The following is a 12,964-nucleotide window of genomic DNA, read 5'->3' as shown; positions in this document are numbered from 1 at the left end:
AAAATTTACGTTCACATAAGACTTATTTATGTAGAACTTAATGGTTTTAGTGGTATTTGTAAACCAGATATGACTGTTTAAACTTTTTTCCGAGGGGGGAGTTATGCGAAAACGTATACCGATCTTGCCTATTTTCAATACCGTACATCAATAGAGTATGTTTATTGATAAAACCGACTGTCTGGCTTCTCCCGTGATGGACGGACATGGCTACATTGTTTCAGAACCTTATATAGATCCAGAATATATATGCATACATACATTTATAGGTCTTAGGTAAATATTTCGATGTGTTACAAACGGAATGACAAAAACAAAATACCCCCATCTTTTTTGATGGAGGGTATAAAAATATGGACATAAAAAATGTGTATAATTTTAATTAAATTCATTTTAAAATAAAATTTTTAATGAAAAAATTCGCCACATACATGATCTGTTACAGTAGAGCACAAAATTGTTTAATAAAAAATAATAATTCTTATAAATTGAAAGCTTTTCCCCAAACGATCATTGGGATGCAAGAAATGTGAGTTCAGCAAAGTATCCATCAAGAATCAAAAATCAGTTGCTAAAATAACTTGAACTCGCATTATATTAAAATGAGAAATGTCTGGATAAATATAAATAACAAAAACAAAGAAGTTTTATTAAAATTCCTACATATTTTTTTCCCCACTGTAAAAGCATTATTACCATAATAAAAAACAACACTCACTCCTCATACACGCAGAAGAAAAACGAACTGACCCAAATCGTTTATATTTGAAATAATTTTCAATATAAATTTTTTAATTTTTATTTTATTTTGCTACTACATCTAAAAATTTAAAGATTAATGAAGAAAAAATATTATTTTTAAACTAAAACATTTGTTTATTTGTATATCCAAATCTAAATGTATTTTTAGAGGAACTTTTAAATGACAAATTGAAGCGTTTTTTTATGTCTTTTTAACGAAATGAGGCATTTTATTAAAAAAAAAAAAGAAATGACTCACTTGTTTTAAAGCAACTACGTAAAATTTTATTTTAAAAATACAAACAAAAAACTAATGAATTATTATTTTTAAAAATCAAAAAACGTGTTTTAAAACAAAATAAATATTTTATAAAAAAAAAAAAAAAAACTTAATAAATTTATGACTTTCAGTAACGCAATTAACAAGAAAATATGATTTATTTTTATAAAGAATTTCTAACAAAATTTCTTTTCATCTTTACCACTGTGCGTAGCCAGCAGTTTAACAAAAAAAATTATTATAAATATAAACGTGTAGGAGAGCATGTTGTACGATTATATTTTTGTTTTATTTAACTTTATTTGTATATTTTTTGGTAGTTCTTTTTTTTTTTGTTGTCTATAAATGTTTATTGATTCAACAATAATTATCATTATTATCGTCATCATCGCACTTGTTTTGGCCATATATGAAAATGTATTTAATAATAATGTACAAAATGAATGGTGTGGCAAAATCATAAGCCAAATGCCAAAGTGAATGTTAATATTATTATTTTTATATTATATAGAATACTTTTTATTGAATTATTAAAAAAATAATTTAATTAAATTAAAACGAACGAGTTTAACTATTATGGTAACTAAAAGTTATAATAAAACTACAAAATTAAAACTATATATTGCCATGAAAAATTATCTTAATTAAAATCAATTAACCTAAATTCTTTCTTAATTTTTAATCATATTCTGCCCGCAAATTCTAAACATTTGGGCAAAACTATGAAAAAAGATACATAAATAATAGAAGAGAGTGTGTGTCTGTCTGTCTATCTAGTTAAATATTATTAATAAATATTTATTTATAAATAAAAAACTACTGAAAATGAATGAGTTTGCCCAAAATCTATGAAAGTTATTTTTTGTTTAATTTAAAGCAAATGTTTGTTTTTTAAAATAACGAACATAAGTGTAAACAAATTTTGCAATTAATTTGTAAACAAATCTATTTATTGAAATATTTATTTATAACGTATAAACGTAAGGTAATACAATGTTAAGACGTAAGTATGGTTTAAAAAACTTTAATATTTCCCTAAACACTTATTTATTACTTGCATTACTTATACGTAACGTAGCAGTTGCATCTAATACGTAATGATTTTGTTTTTGTTTCATTGCAATGTAAGAAAAAATATATAAGATTCCCCTCCTAATATTAATAAGCGGTTAAATACTTTGTATTTCTAATTGTGAAAAATACTTTAAATGAAGGTTTTTTTGCTCATCATTACAAATATACTTCAAACGTTTTTTTTTTTTTTTTTAATTTTTACGCCAACACTTTGATTACATGCTTTTTGAAAAAGTAAACAAGTGTTAAATAATTGCACTTTAGCAGATATTTCTCAAAAAAACCTTCTGCTTTTTTATATTGATTTATCAAATACGAGTTGTACTACTTATGGTTTGAGATATATATACATAAAACCCAATTTAAACATCATTGACAATAATTTTCTCACAGTGATTTTTTTAAATTAATCTCTTAACGATCGCCTTTACATATATTAACGTAATTCAAATTGGACTATACAACTTCCACCTGTTGGCAAGTTATCTTGATGAATCATTACCCCATCTTAATGTTATTGCAATTTCAGAGAAAAGAGGTGCTACTAATAGGTCATGTCTACCGGTATTTTATAACAACTAAGGATACGATCTTTCTTTGGTGTGATTAGACATGGAGTCGAATCCAACAGGACAGAGTTTCGGACTTGGTCGAAGTTCCTTCGCGATGGCTGTGATTTAAACCCAAATTCGCGGGAATAGAATGTTGGTTAAGAAACTGATACTCGGTAATGTCTATAATTCAAGATAACTTTGGTGTTGTTACCGAGACAACATCCAATCTATCTGGTTGTAAATGGAAGTGAGGTTTTTGCATCCCGGAAGTTAAACAACGGGGCGAATTTGTCAAGAGAGACAGACACAAGTAAAAACTTAACGATCATTTAGAACTTTCGTCTCAATTATTACAAGCCAACATTGCAATATATTTTGGCGAACGACTAATAGAACAACTTTGAATCCTTTTTCATATCTATTAAATTACCAAGAAGTAGAGTGGCAAAATCCTAAAAGCTTTTCTTTCCAACAAGTTTTTTTCACTTTAACTTATTGATCGATCCCAAGCACATATAAAGTCTCTTCTTAGTCTCATAAATTGTGTATGTGTGTATTATTTCGTTTAAAGCACTTCTCCACAAACGACCATTCGATCGATCGATCTTCTTATTATTTTTCCCCAAAGAAAAAATCTCCATTTCATTAACTAAAATTTTAAATCTATTGATCATTTTGTTAAAAGTTTTTTCCCCCAAAACCCAAAGATTTCAAAAAGTTCAAAATGTTAAACTTTTCGATCAAAACCTGACATTTTTTGATTGTTAATGATATTAATAGTTAATCATGCAGCATTTTCCTATAGAAAAAAAAACGCTAAATCTAGATCTGTTGATTGCCATATAAAATACATTACGAAAAATGTTTAATTTGTATTAAAGGATCATTTGTTCTTTTCGAATATTAAACTGGAGACAGCAAGGAGTCCACATTCTATTTTATTGTAATATTCCAAAGCAAATCGAAGAATTTGAAGATGTTCTTTCAAAGAAAATATATTTAACTATAAATAATTTTAATGTTATAAACAAGATCTCACGATCATTAAAAACAAAAGTAGTTTCCAATTATGGAATTTACATTTTCCCTTGATTTTTTTAATTTCAACAAAAGTTATTACAAATTATAATCTATTTCTTAAGATAGATAACAAATGAAATAAAACAATTTTTGTATTGATAGATTTATACTAGCACTAACTTACGTAAAATGGATATACAGAGAAAACATTGCGTCCTAATGTCTGGATTTTATCTTAGTCCCAAAAATAACACTCAAAAGAAAAACACAAAGAAATTAATTTTATTGTCATTTGGTGTAAATATTTTAAAGTAAACCAAAAATATATTTATAGATAGAAACTAATCACATTCAATTATTTGTTTCTAAACACAAAATAAAAGTATTTTTCCAAACTAAACAAAATATTCAAGTTCATTTCTGTACAACATTTCAACACTTTCATTTTCAAATTGAGAAAGAGATTTCCTTCCCCTTTCCCTTTATTTCCGTTTTGTGTAAAACAAATTTGTCCCTTTTTTAGTGTTTGTTTTTGTTTTTCATTCTGGTTAAAGACAACGTGACCTTAAAAACTTTACACATGGCAACATGAATGATTTATCTGGCGATAATTGTTTAGATCTTAAAAAAACATCTGTTAAAATTAAAGGGGAAAATTAATCAACTTCCAGAGGAATGGGCGTCAATGAAAATAACAAAAATCCCTATTTGGAGATTGTTGAAATGATATTTTTCGATAAGTTCTCTTTTTTAAAAATTTTCAAGTATTCTGATTTGATTTTTTTTTTCGAGTGTATAAACATATTGAGTCACGAGTAGATATTTGTCTAAATATTAAATTCTGTTTCAGATTTTTATTTGCTTCATCGTAAATATTTTGTTTATTTTTATAGTGGTTCTGTTATTTGTAACAAGTCCATTAAAGTTGTTTAAAGAATTATTGTGTTAATTTGTGAATAATAAAAATTTACAAAATTTCCACAAAGTTTTACAAGTTTTTCTAGCGTTTGTTTAGAGAGAACGTTGAAATGAAAACAATAATTGTGGAAAATGAGTTCATTCAAAAAAAGCATATTTTTTTCTTTATATGAATGTGTGTTTTTATAAACTCCCACTTATTTAGGTTAACATTGCAAAGTTTTAAACTAAACTGCCAAAACATTTGGAAGAAATTCACATAAATTTATAATATTAAAGAAAATTTGGCAAAATCATGTTGTAACTTATGAGAGTTTAAGAATCTTTACTCCACTTTCTAAAGATATTTCAGCAATATATGCACAATTATTACAGGGTTGTGTAAGCTATAAAAACAACTTCATTTAAATGTCAACTACGAAGACTATCATATTATATTCACATTTTGTCATAATGCTCTTTATGATCTCCAATATCATTTGTACAGATTTCGGGAAACGCCTTAACAGTCATCATAAAGTACACATACAATTATTTTTTACCAACAACAAACAGCTGCAGTGAATGACATCATAAATGATCTTCATCTCTCTCTCTTCTTGCCTTTAATGAATAATTCAACTAAATCATCATTTAGTTGAAGAGAGTTGCTTCTTTGCGAGAGAAATGGTTGCTGTTTAATAATTTTTGGTAAATATTAATAAATTATTATAATACGTCCCCACCAGAAACATTTAGTTTTTTTTTTTAAATAGTGTGAAAATATTAATGTTTATATTTTAGATGACTAATTGACAGATATGATATAGTGAATGATCGTGACTGATGAAAAATAGCCGGTTATTTAGTTTAAAAATAGAAAATTGTAAAGACAATAGAATGATGATATTTGCAAAGCCTCAAAGAAAATGCAATGTTCGTTCTCAATTCCTCAAAAGAATATTTAATTTCTGCCAACAACGTGTTTTTATATTGATCTTTAAGAATATCCTTCATACAACTCGAAAATATGTATATATCCTTTCTATTGCGAATGTTAAATTTTGGTTACTTAATGTTTATTAGATTCATTTACATAATTTCTCAGTTCACATCCTCAGCATTATCGTATTACTATTCAAAAGTTAATCGAGAACGAAACTTCGAATGGTCTTAACTTTTGGATCATTGTAGGTTTACAAATTAAATCACTGAGTTTTCATCATCTCAAATACATAAATTTTATTTCTAAGTGATCTTAAATAAAGTAGGTCTTATGCCATTACACTTTAGATCTTTCAAATCCGTCAGATTTTGTTGAAACAACTCCAAATTACATCTTGAGTTTTCATTTATTGTGTAGGGGAATAAGGCACCTACAAATCCGAAAATTTTCCCCCAAAGTATCTTTAAATTTTTACACGATCTTGTAGTTTTACAAATTAAATCACTGGGACGTTTACAATATCTCGTTGTTAAATACAAGGATAAAATACGTTATAACCTCCAAAACTAAAGATCTACAGCACATTTTAATCCACAATTGATCGGTATCTTTCGATCGTTAAACAAGTTATAAATTGTTCTCTTAACGCTTACGAAACTGTTAGTTGATATTAGCCGTATATGTAGATCTTTTTGGCATATAAAGAGATCGAACGGCCTTAGCTAATTATTCGATGACAGTTGTCATCTACAAAATTTTCTACCATCTCTATTATAAGCCAATGACGTGTTTTCACGGTCTAGACAATAATTTTGTATTTGATTGTGCAAGCAAAATCATCTACAATAGTTAGTTGTTGCCCATTTACGAAATTTTATTTTTCACTTTCATTTTTGGTTTTCTTGTTAACCATAAAATAATTATTATATTTATAAATATGATTAGCGCAAATATCAAAAAGAAAGATCTCTTTTAAATATGCTCGTTGGTGGTGAGCAACAAATACATACATAGATTACAAAATATATTACTCAAGTTACTTAATTAAATATTCTAATGAAGTTCTTTTGGTACATAATTTTTCTATTTTTCACAGTATATATCTATACTTTTGTTTGTAGTTAATTGGAATTCTGCCAATATGTGTTTTTTACATTCACGTGCACCATTTGTTTGACAAGAATTAAACTAAAATATTACAAATACGGACACAGCGCCCAAAAATAGTGATACGTAAATTTGTATTATATAGTTATGCTATGTCTGGGGTAGCTACCAAGAAATAAGAAAACAATTTTTTATTATTTTTATATCTAGCAGTGGTGGTCATTACTTATTTTTTGAACATCACAACTTTAGAGCTCCTTTTAAGGAGCTGTAAAGTGTTTAATTTAAATGGGAAATCACTTTTTATGGTATTTTGTTGTTTATCATTAAGTTAGTTGTTGTTGGTTATAATGATGTATATGGCTCTATTTTACTTCCGCTTGAATCAAATAAATAATGCTGATGATGATGAGAAGTTGTTCTACATAAAAAATCAATAAATTTTGATATTTTAAAAGGATTTACAAAAACCTTCTCCAATACCTGGGGTAAAAAAATTATACATTTCGATCTACCTTTCTCTCTTTTCTGACATTTGATCTTACAGCAATGGTCGCTAAACAAGTAACTTGTGGTTCTCTATAAAGATGTTGCAACTTCCCATTTTTATAATTTTCTAACATAACAAAAGCTATTTCTATTTAGTTTGTTAATGGGGCGTTTAAAAGACCTCGTTGTTAATGAAATACAAGAATTAAAATCCAAAATAACCTTCAAAACTAAAGATCTACAGCACATTTTATTTCATAATTGTTCTTTCGGTATTATCCGATGGTTAACGAAGTAACAAAAGTTCTTTAAACACGTGCTTATCGAAATATGGCAAGCACGGATTTCATTTAGAAAACTAGTGTCCTTATCGATTAAGTTCAAATTTGGATTTAATGGTTAAATAATCCATGTTTTTGAACAAGGTTGGTTGGGTATTTTCTTTTCGTTGCGTGGTATTGAAATCCAGGTGAAGAAAGAAATGATTAGAGTGCTTGAAATAGTTCTTGGAGACTTTTAACTTCGGGAAAAGTATGTGAATGCCATTTCCGACGTTGGGGATTGACAGATTTACAATTGGTAGTTTCGGGAAAATTTCGATGTTGTGCCAGCCGATGGGTAGCGGTACCGACTGTGACCACATATCGTTGTACTTATTCCTGTCGGCGCAGTTATTAGACTTTGAAGGTTTATAATTATTGAATTTTATTTTGACTTTACTTGACATGAAAGAATAGTTTTAATTTTTAACAGGTTAAAATTTTGACTTCAGGTATTTCCTATGCACTTTTCACCGGATTCTTAAGCCAAAAAGGTATCCAATTATACATATGTCAGTATATATATCTAGGTGCTGTTACCGAAGAAAACAGATCTATTTCAATAGTGTGCGTATGCGGTCTTTAAAATTTTGACTGAGCCTCTGAATGATGAGGTTTCTCAGAATCGCTCATGACAACGTTTATCTTGGTGGTCTGTCTCTGCGTTTAGGCATAGACATAAGTGCGCATCAAGGGAGATAGCTGGGGTTGAGAGAACACTTCCCTATATAGCCGAGCAAGAGATTATTTACATAGCTCAAGTACTTGAGCAAAGTGTTTATTTTTAAAAAAGTTCGCGTTTTTCTACAGTTTTTATTTAATTGATAAAAATTGATAAATACGTATTAAATAAAGAATATAAAATGTCAAAATCAGCTGACATGTTCGCGCGCCGTTACTAGTTTGAGCATTCTACCACAGGATATACAGAGAAGTCACGAGCAAAAAACGAATTCAATGATTTTTTTAGCTGTATTTTATATACCTCTTCTCACCAAACAATTTCAAAATCAAACAAAAGCTGATTTTAGACTTTTTCAAATGTCAAAAGTGACATCTCTGTATACTTTGTGATTCTACGCGTCAAGGCATTCTACGATTTTGTGCTTGTAACTTTCAGCATATAAGTACATTGATTCTACGCGTGGTGTGGACCTCCACCTTAAAACTTTTTAAAATCTTAATTTATTTATTAATATTGTGTCTGATAAAACTTATTTATTATGATAGTTAAAGAATAAAAAATTGTTAGAATATTTATAATTCCTTCAACATTAAAATATTTTTTTTAGTTGATTTGAATGACATAACCTAACTTTTAGTACTTGTCTCTACAAAAAAAATATACTAAATGAACGATAATACACACATACCAAAACTTTTTGAATCCTTTGATTAAGTTAATCCTATGTTTTCCAAAATATCCTTTTGTATGAATAGAGTATGATGGCACTTTTGTCGGTTTTATTTTCGTACACACTGTGTTTATATCATTTGAAAAAATGTATTTTATTTATTCTTAAAAATTTTTTCAATGTTCCTTTTTTTATCTCTTATAAAAATAGTAGTGTATTTATATTTTCATTTAGGTGCATTAATAATAAATAAATAATTCGTAATGTTTCATAAACGGGAAATGACGTCACTATTAAGTTAATACTACTAAATTCTTTCTGTGTAATTTTCAAAGGAGTTAAAGTATTTTTGTTCTTTGCTTTGCAAAATTGTTTATTTAAATTTAAATTTTTGTTTATATTTTCGTTGATTTTATGTTATTGATAAAGTAATTTATTTATTTGTTTAATTTACTTTTATTGCAAATGTGTTGAAGACTTGTTTACTTTGATTTACCGTTAAACGCGTGTTTTTTTAGTTTCTCTTTAGTTTACTATTTCATTAATTTTCTTTCTCTTAATAAAATAATTCCTTTTTTTCTGCTGCTACTAAGTTCGTTTTTGCTAATTTACCGTTTTATTAGACAAATTTTATAAGTATTTGTTGGTTTTTATTTGTGTTCGTTGTATATGTATTGCGATTTATTTAGTTAGATTTATTATTTTATTGTTGCATTTAACTATTTCTATTTATATATTTAATGATTTCGTCGTTTAAATTCGTTATGAAAATTTACTGTTATATTCTTAAATTCTAATTTTTAATCAACAAGAGATGTATTTTAAGAGAATAATTTATTTATTATTTTAGTTGCAAAATTTAATTAAATACAATTTTTATATATATATTTTTTTTTAACAAATTTTCTTTTTATTCAATGAAAAGCGAGATCTTTCGTTTCGGCCGGACGATTCCGATTGACTAATTTGACCAGCAAAGCTTTAGCTGTCTTTCGGCACAAAAAGTTAAACTTTTTTTCGTACAAACAAAAAGAAAAAGAATAAAATAACAAAAACAACAATCATCATCACATTTAGTAACAACAAAAACAAGACATGTCTAACTAACTAACGCACTACTAGACAAACGAGTGAGTGAGTGAATGGATGAATATGAGTGTGTGTGTTTTGTTGTTGCCGAGATTATTTAAAATGAGTAACGAAAATATAATAAAATAATGAGAAAATAATACAAAATAACCGCTAAATTTAAGAAAGCTTTTTTCCTTAATATTTTTTTATGACAAACTAAACAATAACAATTATTTGCAACTAGTGTTGTTGTTGGAGGGTGTGGGGTTGTTGCCGTGAAAAGCTTTTTTGCATAAAAGAAATTGTTCTAAATATTACAACAACAATTGGTTGTTTTTCTTTTTATAGAGTGGCCACACTACACATTAATAAGCAAATCCAACTAATTAAGTCCAAATGCCCGATCAAATTTTCTTCTCTTTTCAATTACTCTCCATTCAAAATACTTGAAATAAACTATTTAACACAACAATTAACAAATTTTAATTTCTTCAAAAATTTATTCAGAATTTTATTTATTATTTCCCTCACTTAATTGTATTTTCAAACATTTTTATGAAAATATTTTCAACGCAAGGTGAAGTGTTTTACAAAATAAGAGGTTAATCTATCTATCTATCTATCTATCTATCTATCTATCTATCTATCTATCTATCTATCTATCTATCTATTTATCTAGATAGATAGCTATCTATCTATCTATCTATTTATCTAAAAAATCTTATTCGATTTGTAGAGAATCGGATTTAAAGACATGAGATATGGATGGCAACCTTTGACCATTGCTTTTAGTTTTGTAAGACAAAACACATGTAAACTAATTTTTATTTCCTTAAAAATAATTCGTATATATAACATATAGTAAACTACTAACTAACAATCGTCTCGACTTTTGTGTTCTGTTTTAAGTTTTGTTTGCTTTATTTAATAATATTTATTAGTTTTGCTGTTTTTCTTCTATCTATGTATATATCCTCATTTCATTCTTTTGTTGTGAAAATTGAATATGTTTATTTATTGGTTTTTAAAAAATAAACAAAATTGAGTAACACAAAAAACACACTGTTCTTTTATTGTATCAGATATTGTATATAAAATATTAATGTAATCAATTAATTAGTTACACTTTTTTTGGCTTTTTCTCTAAGAAAAACAATTTTTAGCTAAATTTTAGAAAATTCTTTTGTGTCCAAATGACATTTTGCGGTCGTTTAAACCAAAAATAGTTTGTTGGTTGGACCGAGGCAAAAGCATTCTTCATTGATGATAATTAATTCAAAAATGCCAACAACAAAATTATAAAAACAACTAGAGCAATTTTCTTTTACAACAACATATATTTATATGTACTTACATGCGTAATAAATTGGTTAAAAAAATTTGGTACAAACCAACAAATAACGTACTTTAAAAATGCAACTCTGTATTTTAACCGTTAAACTTTGTTTAAAACACTTTTTTGTGATTAATCGTGTTTTTTAATTTAATTAATAAATATTTAATAATAATAACTTTTTTGTAAATATTTTATATAAAATTTTGATGTCCACTTCACTTTTTATGTGTGAACACTTTACCAATTAATTTCCTTTTAAGTGATTTTTGCACTTAGAAAAATCTCCCAAAGTATTTTTTTTGTTGTAAACTTTTTTACTAAAGAAATTTATTTTTATCTTTTTTCTTAATCGCTTCTAGTTTTTCCAATTCCATTTACGTAGAATTAGATTTAGAAACTATTTCATGAATTTCGTTGACTTTTTACGTTTAGTTTAAAATTAAATTAAAAAATTGTTTGATTTTTTTTTCACTTGTTGGTTGCACTTTTTTGTTGTTTTTTTCAAATTTCTTTTATCAGTTTAAACTTTAAAGTATTTTTTATTTTCGGTATTTTAAAAATGTTTCGAAGTATTATTAGTTTTAAATTTGTTGCGGCGCATATGTTTACGTTACGCATTATATGAGGATACTGACAACATCTGCCGCACTGCAGAAGTTTTGCTGGTTGGATGTGTACTGCAGCAGCAGGCTGGCAGCATCTTGTTTTGCTCGTCTCGTGTCAGCCAAGTCGGGCGGGCCGTACAAACAAATGCATGCATGCTATGCACAGTTTGACATCGTTACTCTATAAATAAAGTTTCTCATACGACACCGTAGATTTGGTTGCACGGTCATTCATTCCTCAACAAATTGGAGATGGATTTTAGCCACCGTACGTACATATGTGTTCATTAGTGGTATGCAAATTTGTGTTTTTGTTTATATGATTTTTTAAGGTAAGAAATTGATTTGTTTAAAAAAAATATTTAAATTTTTACTTTATTCTAAAAATAAAAATTTAGCAATTTTTTTACTGGATGACAATTTAACATCATTTATTAACACTTATTTACTTCTATTTGTTATTTGAAATAAAATCGAAATAATCAAATAAAAAATGTAAATGTTTTATAATTTTCATTGCAATTTAATGTCATTGATCAAAAAACGAACTAAAGGTTTTTGTGAGCAGCACTTCTTTAACTAGTTACCAAGAAACCATTTTTTTCCTTCCAGGCTTCCATCTTAAAGTTTACAAAACAAATTTTACATTACGAAAAACCGCTACAATTTGATTAATAAAACAGTTTTTATATAGATACAGTGCATCCAAATAAATCACTGTTTTATCGGCATGTGTTGAATTCACCACTGACAACGCAGTCGTCGTGGTGAATTGTTTAAATGTTGAATTCACCACTGATAATGCAGTCATAGTGGTGAAATGTCGCTGCAACGGTATCTCTCGTGTGTAGCACCTTTCAGTCGATAATGCAGTTTTCCAACGAATAACGTTTTTGTGGTGAATATAAAAAATTTACCACTTTTTCATATATTTTATTCACCACCCTAAAGAGAGAGAATTTTTTTGAGAGTTTTTGAAATTAATTTGAGAGAAATTAGAATTTCACTTAAAAAATTTAAGAGAATATATTTTCTCTTTAAGAGAAAAAAATTCTATCTTAAAAAAGAAAGAACAAAAATTTGTTGCATAAAAATAATCTTCCGTCCGTCCGACCACCGACGTCAATCGTCAACAACCAAAACAAATCTAAAAAAAAACAAAACAAATT

The 12,964-nt window shown here is 27.2% G+C and overlaps 1 protein-coding gene across 3 annotated transcripts in view; it reads right to left on the bottom strand.

The window, feature by feature from the left end:
* The window catches only part of LOC111690211 (putative uncharacterized protein DDB_G0267840), a 112,114-nt gene extending 100,425 nt beyond the window's left edge, over positions 1-11,689 (bottom strand). For 2 of the 3 annotated variants that reach the window (XM_023452651.2, XM_023452654.2), the window contains exon 1: positions 8,802-9,748. The gene's annotated coding sequence lies outside the window, so the exon portion shown is untranslated. Of the gene's footprint in view, positions 1-8,801; positions 9,749-11,208 lie in introns of those variants that run through there. The other variant, XM_046950749.1, reaches the window with a different exon arrangement.
* Between the last annotated feature and the right edge of the window lie 1,275 nt (positions 11,690-12,964).

Source organism: Lucilia cuprina, chromosome 4 (assembly GCF_022045245.1).
Source record: "Lucilia cuprina isolate Lc7/37 chromosome 4, ASM2204524v1, whole genome shotgun sequence".
Taxonomy (NCBI): Eukaryota; Metazoa; Arthropoda; class Insecta; order Diptera; family Calliphoridae; genus Lucilia; species Lucilia cuprina.
Note: the sequence above shows the minus strand (reverse complement) of the source record. Positions and strands in the feature narration are given on the sequence as shown.